The 13635-nt window shown below is 37.0% G+C and overlaps 1 long non-coding RNA gene across 1 annotated transcript in view; it reads left to right on the forward strand.

The window, feature by feature from the left end:
• The window catches only part of LOC133260778 (uncharacterized), a 32958-nt gene extending 19665 nt beyond the window's left edge, over nt 1-13293 (forward strand). Inside the window, exons 2-4 of the long non-coding RNA XR_009740961.1 lie at nt 9350-9602; nt 10325-10619; nt 13051-13293. This is a non-coding gene — a long non-coding RNA (uncharacterized LOC133260778). The remainder of the gene's footprint in view (nt 1-9349; nt 9603-10324; nt 10620-13050) is intronic.
• The last annotated feature ends 342 nt before the right edge of the window (nt 13294-13635 follow it).

Consider the following 13635-nt stretch of genomic DNA (forward strand, 5'->3'; position numbering starts at 1 on the left):
TGCAGGTAGCAATATGCTAAATGAGGAATGAAAACAGAAAAGGCATTACCATCATTACTCGTAAGATGCCAGGCATTTCTCTTAAAGTTACTTGTATTAATTTGTTTAACTCTCCCAACTCTATCAGTTGGAAATTCCTATAAGAAGAACAAAGAATGTAAGCTGCTTCACAAGAATTCAGACTGCTACTAATTTTCAAACCTCTGGCAATTAGAACCCAAAGTGAACATTCCTAGGTAATCCACTGTCTTGCCTCACACATAATGGTTACATAAATTATAATAATCAGTATATCCCAAATCTAGTTATTAAAATTATAATTTAAAAAAAGCACACAAAAAAGAAAAAAAATATAATTTGAAAGAATATTTAATGGCATATTTAAATATTCACAGCTCTTGGCTGAGTTTAAAAATTCTAAATGAGTATGAAAAAGATGCATACACAGACAATGTGCTTGACTAACTATGTTTACAATTACATGTATGTTTCTGGAAACATATGGGTGGTTCATTTTCTATACCATTGAATGTGGGAGAATATCTCACTATACTTTCACACGTGAATGAAAACTGGTTGTATATATAATAATTAGTCACATGATTTTTTATTTGAAATAAGAAATTCAGGATATGAAAGGACTACTAATAAACATAAGGCCAATAAAACATATGAACCAAAATAGAACGCTGTAGATATGGGGGGAAATTGAAGGCAAAATCCTAGAAATACATTTGATAATATTTGTATAATAACATTTTATACCATTTCAGATTAAAAGTCTAAATAGTGGGAAATAGGTAGAATTCAAGAACAGATAAAATCATTGTGGCAAATGAATATTAGGGTACATGTGTCTTTTTCTGTTATGGTTCTCTCAGGGGATAGGCTCAGTAGTGGGATTTCTGGGTCATATGATAGTTTTATTACTATTTTTTTTTAAGAAATTTCCATACTATTCTCCATAGCAACTGTATCAGTAGAAGCAAGCTAGTTGTCCATCAGCAGATAAAGGGAAAAGAAGTTGTGGTACATATGTAATAGTATATGTAATATAATTATGGAATAATGGAATAATGGAATATTACCCAACCATAAAAGGGACACATTTGAGTCAGTTCTACAGAGGTGGATGAACTGAGAGCCTGTTATATGGAGTGAAATAAGTCAGAAAGAGAAAAATAAATTGTGTATATTTTTTTAAATTTTAAATTGGAGGATAATCACTTTATTATGTTGTGTTGGTTTCTGCCACACATCCGCATGAAGCAGCCATCGGTTTGCATACGTCCCCTCCTTCCCGATCCCGCCTCTCACCCCGTCTCATCCTTCTAGATTGTCACAAAGCACCAGGTTTGAGCTAAGGCATCCTGCAGCCACTCCCACTGGCTCTCCATTTTACCTATGGAAATGGGAATGTCTCTGCGTTACTCTTTCGGTCTGCCTCCCCCTCCCTCTCCTCCCACCACTGCTCTGTTCTCTGTGTCGGCTTCTCCATTGCTGCCACGCAAATCGAGTAGCTGCATCACTACCATTTTTCTAGATTCCATATACTTGCATTAATATACAACATTTGTTTTTCTCTTTCTGACTTACTTCAGATAGGCCCTAGGTTCATCCAACTCATTAGAACTGAAAATTCTAAAGTTATGCACATATGGATTGGAGATGCAAAAGAGCCCAAGGAAAAGTAAAAGCCAGAAAGGCTTAAAAATGGCCTGAGCTTTCAATATTTTTCCCTACCCACAAATAAATCCACTAGACATGAGAGCCACTAGTTTGAAGTATTTAGGACAAATCTCAGAAAAGGCAATGGCACCCCACTCCAGTACTCTTGCCTGGAAAATCCCATGGACGAAGGAACCTGGTAGACTGCAGTCCATGGGGTCGCTAGGAGTCGGACACGACTGTATAACTTTCAAGTAGACAACCTGAGCAACTTCACTTTCACTTTGCACTTTCATGCATTGGAGAAGGAAATGGCAGCCCACTCCAGTGTTCTTGCCTGGAGAATCCCAGGGACGGGGGAGCCTGGTGGGCTGCCATCTATGGGGTTGCACAGAGTCGGACAACACTGAAGCGACTTAGCAACTTAGCAGGACAAATCTCTAATATTTAACTGACCGCTTATCTATAAGCACATGAGGGTGACATCTGTGATGCCTGGTCTAAAAAATTTTTTAAAAGAACATTTATTTTTGAAAAATCATAGGGAGAAGCCAGCAATAACTCATTGCAAGTGAGACTGATTTCACAAATCTGGTTTGAAAAGTTACTTCACAAGTAAGCAAGCATAAAACAACAATAATAAATTTCAGAGAGGAAATTAAATCCATAGTCTCCACAATATATTACCTAAAATATTGAATTTTCAAATAAACAAGAAAATGCGTGCCATTTTCTAGGAGAAAAATTGTCCATGGAATCAGTTTTCATGTATCTTCATTTGTTGTGTGTAACAAACAATAGATTAACATTTTGAAACTGCTATAAATATATATTTATTCCAAGATGTAAGGAAAATCATGTTTAAAAAATTAAACAACAGTATGGAAACAGTGGAGATGGGAATTATGAAAAGGAAACAAGTGGCATTTCTCAAGTTGCAAAGTACAATAAAATGAATTAAAATTAAAAATATTACTCAGGGGGACATAATTGAATTGCAAGAAGAAAGAATCATTGAATCCAGAGATGAATAAAAAGAAAGGGCACAATCTGAAGGACAGAGCTAAAAAGGCAAGGGAAAAAAGAATCCCAGAGACTTGTAGGATAACAATTCAATGCATAAATACATATGTAATGGGAATTTGAGAAAAAGAGGAGATGAAGAAAAGAAGGGGGAAAAATGAAAATGTCACAATTTTAGTGAAAAACAAGCGATACTTCCAAGAAACATGCACAGACATGTAATGGTCAACTGTTATTGATAGTTCAGTTCAGCTGCTCAGTCGTGTCCGACTCTTTGTGACCCCATGAACCGCATCACGCCAGGCCTCCCTGTCCATCACCAACTCCCGGAGTTTACTTAAACTCATGTCCATTGAATCGGTGATGCCATCCAACCATCTCATCCTCTGTTGTCCCCTTCTCCTCCTGCCCTCAATCTTTCCCAGCATCAGGGTCTTTTCAAATGAGTCAGCTCTTCGCATCAGGTGGCCAAAGTATTGGAGTTTTAGCTTCAACATCAGTCCTTCCAATGAACACCCAGGACTGATAAAATCAAGGTAAACAGAAAAGCTTGAAAATGGGAAGAGAAAATTGACTCATTATGTACAGAAGAGCATCAGTACAATTAACAGCTTAAGTCTCTAAATAAAGCAGATGGTGAAAGAAAATGAAATTATTTTTAAATGATATTTAAAGTTCAGAAAGGAAAAACAAAAAAAGCAAGCAAACAAAAACTTTACAAAGCCAGAATTCTATCCAGCAAAAAAACCTATATCTTTCTAAATTGGAGATGAAATAAGGCCATTTCCAGATAAATATAAGACTGAAAGAATTCATTACGCGTGTGTGAGTGTGCGTGTATTTGCATCAGTCATTTCCGACTCTTTGCAACCCTTTGGAGTGTAGTCCGGCAGCCTCCCCTGTCCATGTGATTCTTCAAGCAAGAATACTGGTGTGGGTTGCCATGCCCTTCCCTAGGGTATCTTCTTTACCCAGGGATTGAACCCCATTCTCCTAAGGTTCCTACGTTGCAGGCAGATTCTTTACCGCTGAGCCACATAACCTTCTTAAAAGAAACACTACAAGAAGTCCTTTAAAATGAAAGATAGCGATTCCAGATGGTAACTGACATTCAAATGAAGAAATAAAGAGTACCAGAGGTTATGAACCTGTGGGTGAAAATAAAAGAATGTAGATATATTTTTGGAGAAGGAAATGGCAACCCACTCCAGTGTTCTCGCCTGGAGAATCCCAGGGACAGGGAAGCCTGGTGGGCTGCCGTCTATGGGGTCGCACAGAGTTGGACACGACTGAAGTGACTTAGCAGCACTTAGCAGCAGCAGATATATTTTTAGATCATTTACTGTCTTAACACTTTGAAGACACAGATTTCATAAAAAATTATAACACCGGCTATTGGGATGAACATCATAAAAGCATAGCCTATATGACAATAATAGCAAAAAAGGACAGAATAGGGCTACATTTGAACAGATTTCTATATTTTACTGGAATTGTTATTATTAATCTAAAACAGTAAGATGCCTATCATTATCACTCAGACAATAAAAAAAGGACAACTTCAAAGTGTATAGTTACAATAAATAACAAAGAAAATACGATAGTATTTTAAAAATTTATATTTACTTGACACAAAAGAATAGTCAAGTAAGAAGAAGAACAACAAGGAAGAAATATGGAAAACATACAGAGAAATGCCAAATATAAATTTCAATCATATCAATAATTATAATAAGTGTGAATACTCCGTAGATTGTCAACCTTGATTAAAAAGCAAAATTTGGCCATGTGTCATGTATTAGTTTGGAGAAGGAAATGGCAGCCCACTCCAGTGTTCTTGCCTGGAGAATCCCATGGATGGAGAAGCCTGGTAGGCTGCTGTCTATGGAGTCGCACAGAGTAGGACACGACTGAAGCCACTTGGCAGCTTGGCAGGAAGAGAGATTCAAAATTCATTAATCAAACTTACAGAATTAAACAGAGAAATGGATGATTAATACAACAATATTAATTAGAGATATCAAATGCTCTCTCAATAATTGAAAAATAGGCAGAAAATCAGAAGGATATAGAGGACTGTACAGCACTATCAATCAGATTGAACAATTGACATTTATAGAACACCCCAATTGGATATAGGGCTCCCCTGATGGCTCAGCTGGTAAAGAATCTGCCAGCAATGCAGGAGACCCCGGTTTGAGCCCTGGTTGGGAAGATCCCCTGGAGAAGGGAAAGGCTACCCACTCCAGTGTTCTGGCCTGGAGAATTCTATGGACTGTATAGGCCATGGGGTCGCAGAGAGTCGGACATGACTGAGCGACTTTCACTTCCACTTTCCAATTGTATATGGGATCATTCTTCAGGACAGAAAGTGCACCAAACCACAATAAATATCAATAAGTTTAAATGGATTGAAATAATGGAAAGTATGTTTCAAGATAAAAATAGAATTAAATTGTAAATCAATAATAATAAATGAATCAAAAAATTTCTTTCCTCCAATTTTGGAAATTAAAAAGCATGCTTATACATACTTCGGACTTGCCAGGTGGCTCAGATGGTAAAGAATCCGGCCTGCAATGCAGGAGACATTAAAGACGTGGTTTCCATCCCTGGGTCGGGAAGATGCCCTGGAGGAAGGCGTGGCAACTCTCTCCAGTAAACTTGCCTGGAGACTCCCAAGGACAGAGGCGCCTGACGTGCTATAGTCCATTGGGTCATAAAGACTCAGACACGACTGAAGTGACTTAGCACACACTCATGCATACGTACCTCATGGATCAAAGACGAAAGCATAAGGGAAATTCCAGAATCCTGGAGTGGGTAGTCTTTCCCTGCTCCAGGGGGATCTTTCCAACCCAGGGATTGAACCCAGGTCTCCCAGGTTGCAGGCGGATTCTTTACCAGCTGAGCCACCAGGGAAGCCCATAAGGGAAATCAGAAAAATTTTAAGATTGAAGTAAAATTTAGAACATTATTGAATAAACAGAAATGGATGATATTTATATAATAACAATTTCAGTTCAGTTCAGTCGCTCAGTCGTGTCCGACTCTGCGACCCCACAGACTGCAACACCCTAGGCCTCCCTGTCCATCACCAACTCCCAGAGTTTACATAAACTCATGTCCATTGCGTCGGTGATGCCATCCAGCCATCTCATCCTCTGCCATCCCCTTTTCCTCCTACCTTCAATCTTTCCCAGCATCTGGGTCTTTTCCAATGAGTCAGCTCTTCACATCAGGTGGCGCAAGTATTGGAGTTTCAGCTTCAGCATCAGTCCTTCCAGTGAACACCCAGGACTGATCTCCTTTAGGATGGACTGGTTGGATCTCCTAATATAGGTAATTTCTAATATATCATAAAAGTCACATATTTTTGAGATAATTAGCCTAGCAGGAAAATGCATAAACATAGTCATACAATAAAAATTGGCAGAAATAAAAAATGCAGCATATTTTAACACTAATTAAGGCTCCTGGAAAATGCAAATGTTTAATATTTGTATATTAAGCTGTTTACTCTGTATTGAGCTATACTCTAATATTATTTATCATCTACTTGTGGTTATTGAGCCCTTGAAATGGAACTGGTATAAAATGGTATAAAATGAGGTATGCTCTAAGTATAAAATACATACTGAATTTCAAAACTACAAAAAAATGGAATTTAAGATGTCTCATTAATAATATACATTTAATATATGTTGACATATTTTGGAATTATACTCAAATGTTTATGGATGGTGAATTATGGCTATGTTTTGCCAAGTTCTTCATATATGAAATTGAATAAAATAAGGAAAATTATTTTCTTTGAAATTATTTTACTTATTATTTATTATTATATATATTTATTATATATTTTATTAATATTATTTAATTATAAATTGTTTTACTTATAAAAATTATTTATTTCTTTTGAAATAATTTTCTTTTGAAAATTAGGAAAAATAAGGATATTGGAAATAAATCTGGAAGATCAAGAGAAAATACGTATAACCTCTTAAGTGTCAGAGCCTCATTAAGGTATTCCATGGAGGAATAAAATAACTCTTCTCACTCCCCAACAGCCATATCACATGTGGCACATAATTTTAATGGTAATTTATTTATATGTCCCAAGCCTTATTAGACTGTGAATCTATTACGTCACATTCTTTATTCTTAGATGTTTAATACCACTTGTTGAATGCTTTTGAAATAATACCTAATTTAAGGGGAAAAAAATCACATTTCATATACGAATGTTTATGATTTTTGGATTATTATTACATGACTCACATATGCTTTTTAATAGATGGACAGATTTTACATCATACTTACCAAAGCTTCATCTTTCAATAATTTCATAGTTAAACACTCATTGGAAACAAATTTCCAGTTTCTACTAACTGCTATAGGAAATGCCATGTTTAGCAAAACATTTGAAGAATTAATCTATTTTTTCCCATTGTGAAGATTACAGTTATTTCTAATGGGTATGCCAACCTTGAGTACAGACATATTTTCTATAGTTTAAGAGTTAGAAGCAAGTTTATTTATTTTTTTTAAATAGAGAAGAACATGAAACATTCTATAAGCAATGCAAAGACAAAAAAAGAGCAGACTAACTTGTACTACCTATCACAGAACTTCAAATTTAATTTATTATTTATAAATATCAATAATCTCATACCAAACAATATCTTATTCTCAAGACTGATTTCTTGTTGTCCAGATGGACATATTTGTTTGATAAAGTTTGCTTAATTAATGCCTAGAACGGTTGAAACAGAAAGAAGCATTTCTCCCTTCTAAAGACTGAAGAGTCTACTACTTCCTGGAAAGAGAAAAATGTAACAACAATTTATTGAATATTTTCTCACATGTAATTTAAGTGCTTATTCCTTCTTATTAAAGAGAGCAGTGTATAAGGAAAATGTGCAGTCTTATATATGTCAAAAAGGATTTGAGTTGAAATTGTGTGATTCCAACAACACGACACGCTGGGAAAGACAACACGATGGAGTCAGCAAAGAGACCAGGTCTTGCCAGAGGGTAGGATAGAGAAGGAGCAAGGCACAAAGCAGAGAGGAACTGGAGCGCACTGGGACTACTCTGCACAGCACTGTAATGAGGGGGATACTTCATTACACATTTGTCTAAACTCAGAGAATGTACAAAATCAGGAGTAAATCCTTATGAAAATTATGAACTTTTGGTGATAATGAGGTGTCAATGTTTGTCCATCAATTTGTAACAAATGTACCACTTGAGGTGACGGGGATGCTGCTAATGGAGAAGTTATTTGCATGTGTTGGGGAAGGTGGTCTACGGGAACTCTGCACCTTCTGCTCGGTATTGATGTGCATCTGAAACTTCTGTAAAAAGTAGAAGTCTATGCTTTGGCCAATAGAATAAGGCAGAAGTAACGTCGTGCCAGTTCTGAGCCTAGACCTCAAAAGGCCTAATATATTTCTCCTTTCCTTCTTGTGCTTCTGACATCGCCTTAAAAAAAAAAAAAAAAAACTGCCCGAACGGATCCACTAATTGTAGGAGAAGGACTAGAATAGAGTCACTTGGAGCAGAAACAAATCATCTGAGTCAGGGCTAGCCTAGATCAGCAAGCTCGCATACAACCAGGGGTCTTTGCAGGTGGAGCAGTGGTACAGAAGCTGCTGCCAAGGCAGGAGATGAGAGAGATGCAGGCTCAATCCAGGTTCAGTCTCTGGGTCAGGAAGATCCCCTGGGAAATAGCAAAACCCAGTCCAATATCCTCGCCTGGAAAATTCCATGGACAAAGGACTCTGGTTGGGCTATAGTTCCTGGGGTCACAAGGAGTGGGACATGACTGAGCAACTGAGCACACACACATCCAACCACAGGTCCATGAGGACAAATGGTTATTGTCTTAAGTCAAAAAATATATATAAAGTTTAGTAAAAAAAATATGAGCATGAGCTAAGAAATGCCTCTTTGAGTGTGAAATAAGAAATATGCTATTTTAAGATCTATCTGGAGATTTGCACACAAAGAAAACACAGTAAAACTTGGTGCTAAGATCCCATAAAAGTATATTTCTAAATCTGGGTAAATTCAGAGGTTTCAGGGTACAGCAGGCTCAGAAATCATTTAGAAAATCTCTATCCTAGTTTAAGTTGCTCATAGAGAAGCTTTATTTTAGAGTGGAACTATTGAACTATAACTAGGAACTATACTAACCAGGTTTATAGTCAACTAACAGAATTCAACTGGGTTATTTTAGTTATTTTAGCATGTAAATCACCCTCCAGAACACCACGATGGAGAAGGAGAAAATAGAACGGAATACATATTAAAGAATAGATTGGTTTACGGAAGATCTTCAAGTATAGTCGATGTGAGGAAAAGAAGAAACCATGTAAGAACTGAGTGAATAGTCAATGAATTTCAGTTAAATTGAAATTCAGGCCTGGATACCCATGAAAGGATCTGATGATAGAATGGAAAATCTAGGGAGGATATCAACAAACATTTCCTATCTCACATATTTTATTATCCTGGTACCACCTTGGACTGGTTAATTTTATGGTCAATTTGACTGAGCTAAAAGATATCTAGATAGCTGGTATTAATAGAACATTACTTCTCAGTGTATCTGTGAAGGTGTTTCTCAAGGGACTATTATTTGAATCTGTAGACTGAGTAAAGAACACCACCATCACTAACACGTGTGAGCATCATCTCGTCTCTTGAGGGCTTGACTACAAGTAAAGCGTAAAGGAAATGCAAATTTGCTCTATGTGCTCAGGCTGAGACGTTTATCTTCTGCCCTGGGTCACCTCTGCTCCTGGTTTCCAGACTTTTGGACTCAAACTGAATTACAAAATCAGTTTTCCAGGCTCCCAGCTTGAAGATAACAGATTACAGGATTTTTTAGTCTCCACACTCACGTAAGCCAATTCGTATAACAGATATGTGTGTATACCCACACACACACGCACACACACACACACATGGATCTGTTTCTCTGGGGAACCCTAATACATTTATGTTAGTCACAAACATAATTCAATTACCATATAAGAGATAAGTTTACAGAGTTAGAAAATCTATTTTGTTCTAAATAATTTTAGGTAAAACAGTCTTATCTGTTGAGAGAAAATTATTATTTTTTTCCTTTGGGACAGCAAATTGAATCCAATTTCCATAGGTATTACATGGGTTCTAAAATGTAATTCCTCAAATATAATTATTAGTTCAACTGACATTTTATGCTTTTGGTTGCTTAATTTAGATGTAAGAAAAGATAATTGCACTTTAATTTTCTCATTTCTACAAAATAAAATGCTACTGACAATAATGTTTCTTCTCTTCGAAAGAAAATTGCTATGATAAAAATGCCACTTTGAATATGAAATTTTAAATACTGTTTTTATTATGTAAAACATAGATTATTTAGCTATTGTAGTTGTTATAATTTCTAAACTCATGTGAAAACTGGTTTGATAGTTTACAGAATAAAGAAAAACTGAAAACTATTTAATTTTAATTAATTTAATACCCTTATTTTCTATCCGTATAATATAGCATTAGTTTTTGTGCTCTTCATAAAAACTAAATTGTGTGTGTGACTGCACACAAAGAGCAGTTCACATTGAAATCATTCTTTTAGGTAAAGAGAATCATTTTTCTTTTTTCCTGATCATCCTATGAATACCATTTTCTCATCACACACTCCTTCAAAAGAGAGCTCATAAGTTCCCATGAAGTCTGGTTTCTGATGGTCATAAATTGCTTCTTCGCAACAAATAACCACAAATCAAATCAGAGATTAACAAATAGCAGCCCGAAATGATGCCCCCTCCCCGTGTCCTTCTGCTGTGAGCGTCAGGAGACTCATTACGAAGGTGAGGTTAGATGCATCGTTTATGCCTGGATCCCCGCAGTGCCAAAACAACGGATGTAAGGTACGATTTTAATATGCTAAACAAGTTCTTTTTCTCTCTGTAAGAAAACAGGATATCCATGTGTGCATCTGTGATGCCCTTTCTCAGCTGCATTTGCGAGTTGTTTTTGATAGCAAGATGCAGAGATGTTAAATCTATTTCAATGTCAAGTATGTATTACATGTCTGTAAGTTATTCAAGACAGGACCAGGATCTGTGAAGGACCTGACAGAGAACACCGCTGACCACAGATCATGGCAAACAAAAGAGTGAATTCTTAGTGGGGACACAGTCCTGCATGTGATAAACAACGAAATGGCTTTATAAATAAGTCAAGAATTGAGTGAAACATAGGGTCAAATTTACCGCAAATTACTATCAATAACCTCAGATATGCAGATGACACCACCCTTATGGCAGAAAGTGAAGAGGAACTAAAAAGCCTCTTGATGAAAGTGAAAGAGGAGAGTGAAAAATTTGGCTTAAAACTCAACATTCAGAAAACGAAGATCATGGCTTCTGGTCCCATCACTTCATGGGAAATAGATGAGGAAACAGTGGAAACAGTGTCAGACTTTGTTTTTTTGGGCTCCAAAATCACTGCAGATGGTGACTGCAGCCATGAAATTAAAAGACGCTTACTCCTTGGAAGGAAAGTTATGACCAACCTAGAAAGCATATTCAAAAGCAGAGACATTACTTTGCCAACAAAAGTCCATTTTTCTTGTGGTCATGTATGGATGTGAGAGTTGGACTGTGAAGAAGGCTGAGCACCGAAGAATTGATGCTTTTTTTTTTTATTTTTTTTTTAATTTTATTTTATTTTTAAACTTTACATAATTTTTGAACTGTGGTGTTGGAGAAGACTCTTGAGAGTCCCTTGGACTGTAAGGAGATCCAACCAGTCCATTCTGAAGGAGATCAGCTCTGGGATTTCTTTGGAAGGAATGATGCTAAAGCTGAAACCAGTACTTTGGCCACCTCATGCGAAGAGTTGACTCATTGGAAAAGACTCTGATGCTGGGAGGGATTGGGGGCAGGAGGAGACGGGGATGACAGAGGATGAGATGGCTGGATGGCATCACTGACTCAATGGACGTGAGTCCGAGTGAACTCCAGGAGTTGCTGATGGACAGGGAGGCCTGGTGTGCTGCGATTCGTGGGGTCGCAGAGTCGGACATGACTAAGTGACTGAACTGAACTACGCTTATTCTTCATAAGTGTGACATGTGTTTCCTAATGGTTAGATGGAAATATTTGTGTTAACTCTGCTGATGATGCACTGTCCTAAAAACAAATTCCTTTTCTGTTACTGCTATTCTTTAGTTCTTGAAATAGTAAAACCCTTCATTTTTATTCATTCAACAAGTATTAATACCTGTTACTTGCCATACATTCAATAAGGGAATTGTCAAAACACAGTCTTGGGCCTTATGGGACTCAGGTTATAATGAGAGGGATGCACCTCAAAGAACCATATGTACTTTATTTAAAAATAGTAATTGCTATAAAAAGTGCAGAGGTAAGAAGACAAGTAATAGTCAGAGCAAAAGAAGTTTAGAGAATGTGTCCTTGAGATTTGAAATTTAGAGAATGAAAATAAACAAGTTATAGAACTAGAAAAGGTGGGGAAGAATGAGGTAAATGCATACATTCTGAGGTAGCCTAATACAAGAAAACTGGAAGCTAAAATTTATAGAGTGAAACTGGAAATGCTTTGGATAAACCGGGAGAAATACACGGGGCCAGGTCATATAATGTCTTCCGTCACATGCCATCATACCGGTTTTTTAATAAAAACTATTAAAATTAAACCTGGAGAAATACACGGGGCCAGGTCATATAATGTCTTCCGTCACATGCCATCATACCATTGTTTTAAAATAAAAACTATTAAAAACACAGAAAACCGTGGATAGATTTTAGATTAGGGAGTCAAAAGTAAAAACTGTGCTTTAAAAAGATGTGTTCTTTAGAATTAAGGATCTAAAAGAGTGGAAGGGTGTGTTAATTTCACAGCTTTATCAGCACCAGTCGTCTCTTCCTGGGAGGAGTGGAGACCTCGCGTCTTGTTTAGGAAAAGTTAAATTAACTAGTCGTCTCTTCCTGGGAGGAGTGGAGACCTCGCGTCTCATTTAGGAAAAGTTAAATTAACTAGTCGTCTCTTCCTGGGAGGAGTGGAGACCTCGGGTCTCGTTTAGGAAAAGTTAAATTAACTAGTCGTCTCTTCCTGGGAGGAGTGGAGACCTCACGTCTCGTTTAGGAAAAGTTAACTTAGAGAAGTAAACCTTTGTGGCCACGTAAGACAAAGGTCAACAACAGCAACAACAGAAAATAAAGCAGGTGTTTTTAAAGACTGATTACCAAATTTATCTTGGAAATGTTCAATAATTACATCTTAAATGCATGGTTTACCTAACACTGCATGGTAGTTATTCTCTGTGGATTGTAGGAAGAAGAAGCCTCTTCTGACTTCACTGCCCACGATTACATGACCGTTCCTAGACCCTTCCGGTGACAAGGTGGAGGTCAGCCGACGTCCAGAACCCTACGGACATCGCACAGCTCTGTGCTGGCTCCCCTGGTGCCGTCAGGAGCTGAAAGAAATGGCCGCAACGGTGCTTCTGTTTTTACAGGAATTAATATTTCATAAGATTCTACCTTTGTCTGTTGCATTAAATAATAATGAATTGAATTATGCCTGACAGCTGTTTTCCATTTGTGTTACTTTTCGTCACATAAAAAAATAATAATAATTCACAATGCTTCAGGAACATGAACTCTTCTTGACAGCTAGCTGATTTTCTGACAGTAGTCTTGGAGTCTGGAGGGATGTTTATGCTGGCTTAAAAGTATGAAAAAAATCAAACAAATATCAGTAAAATTAAGTTTTTAGTCATCTATATTTAGTTTTTCTTCACCTTTAGTACATATCTATTCTAGCAGAGTGTTACACTGAGGAAGTAGTCACCGAGTTGTGATTTAATTGCTGACCTTTTGGGCTATTTGTTACTTTGATATCTGAAATGAAATCAGA

Source organism: Bos javanicus, chromosome 14, assembly GCF_032452875.1.
Source record: "Bos javanicus breed banteng chromosome 14, ARS-OSU_banteng_1.0, whole genome shotgun sequence".
Classification (NCBI taxonomy): Eukaryota; Metazoa; Chordata; class Mammalia; order Artiodactyla; family Bovidae; genus Bos; species Bos javanicus.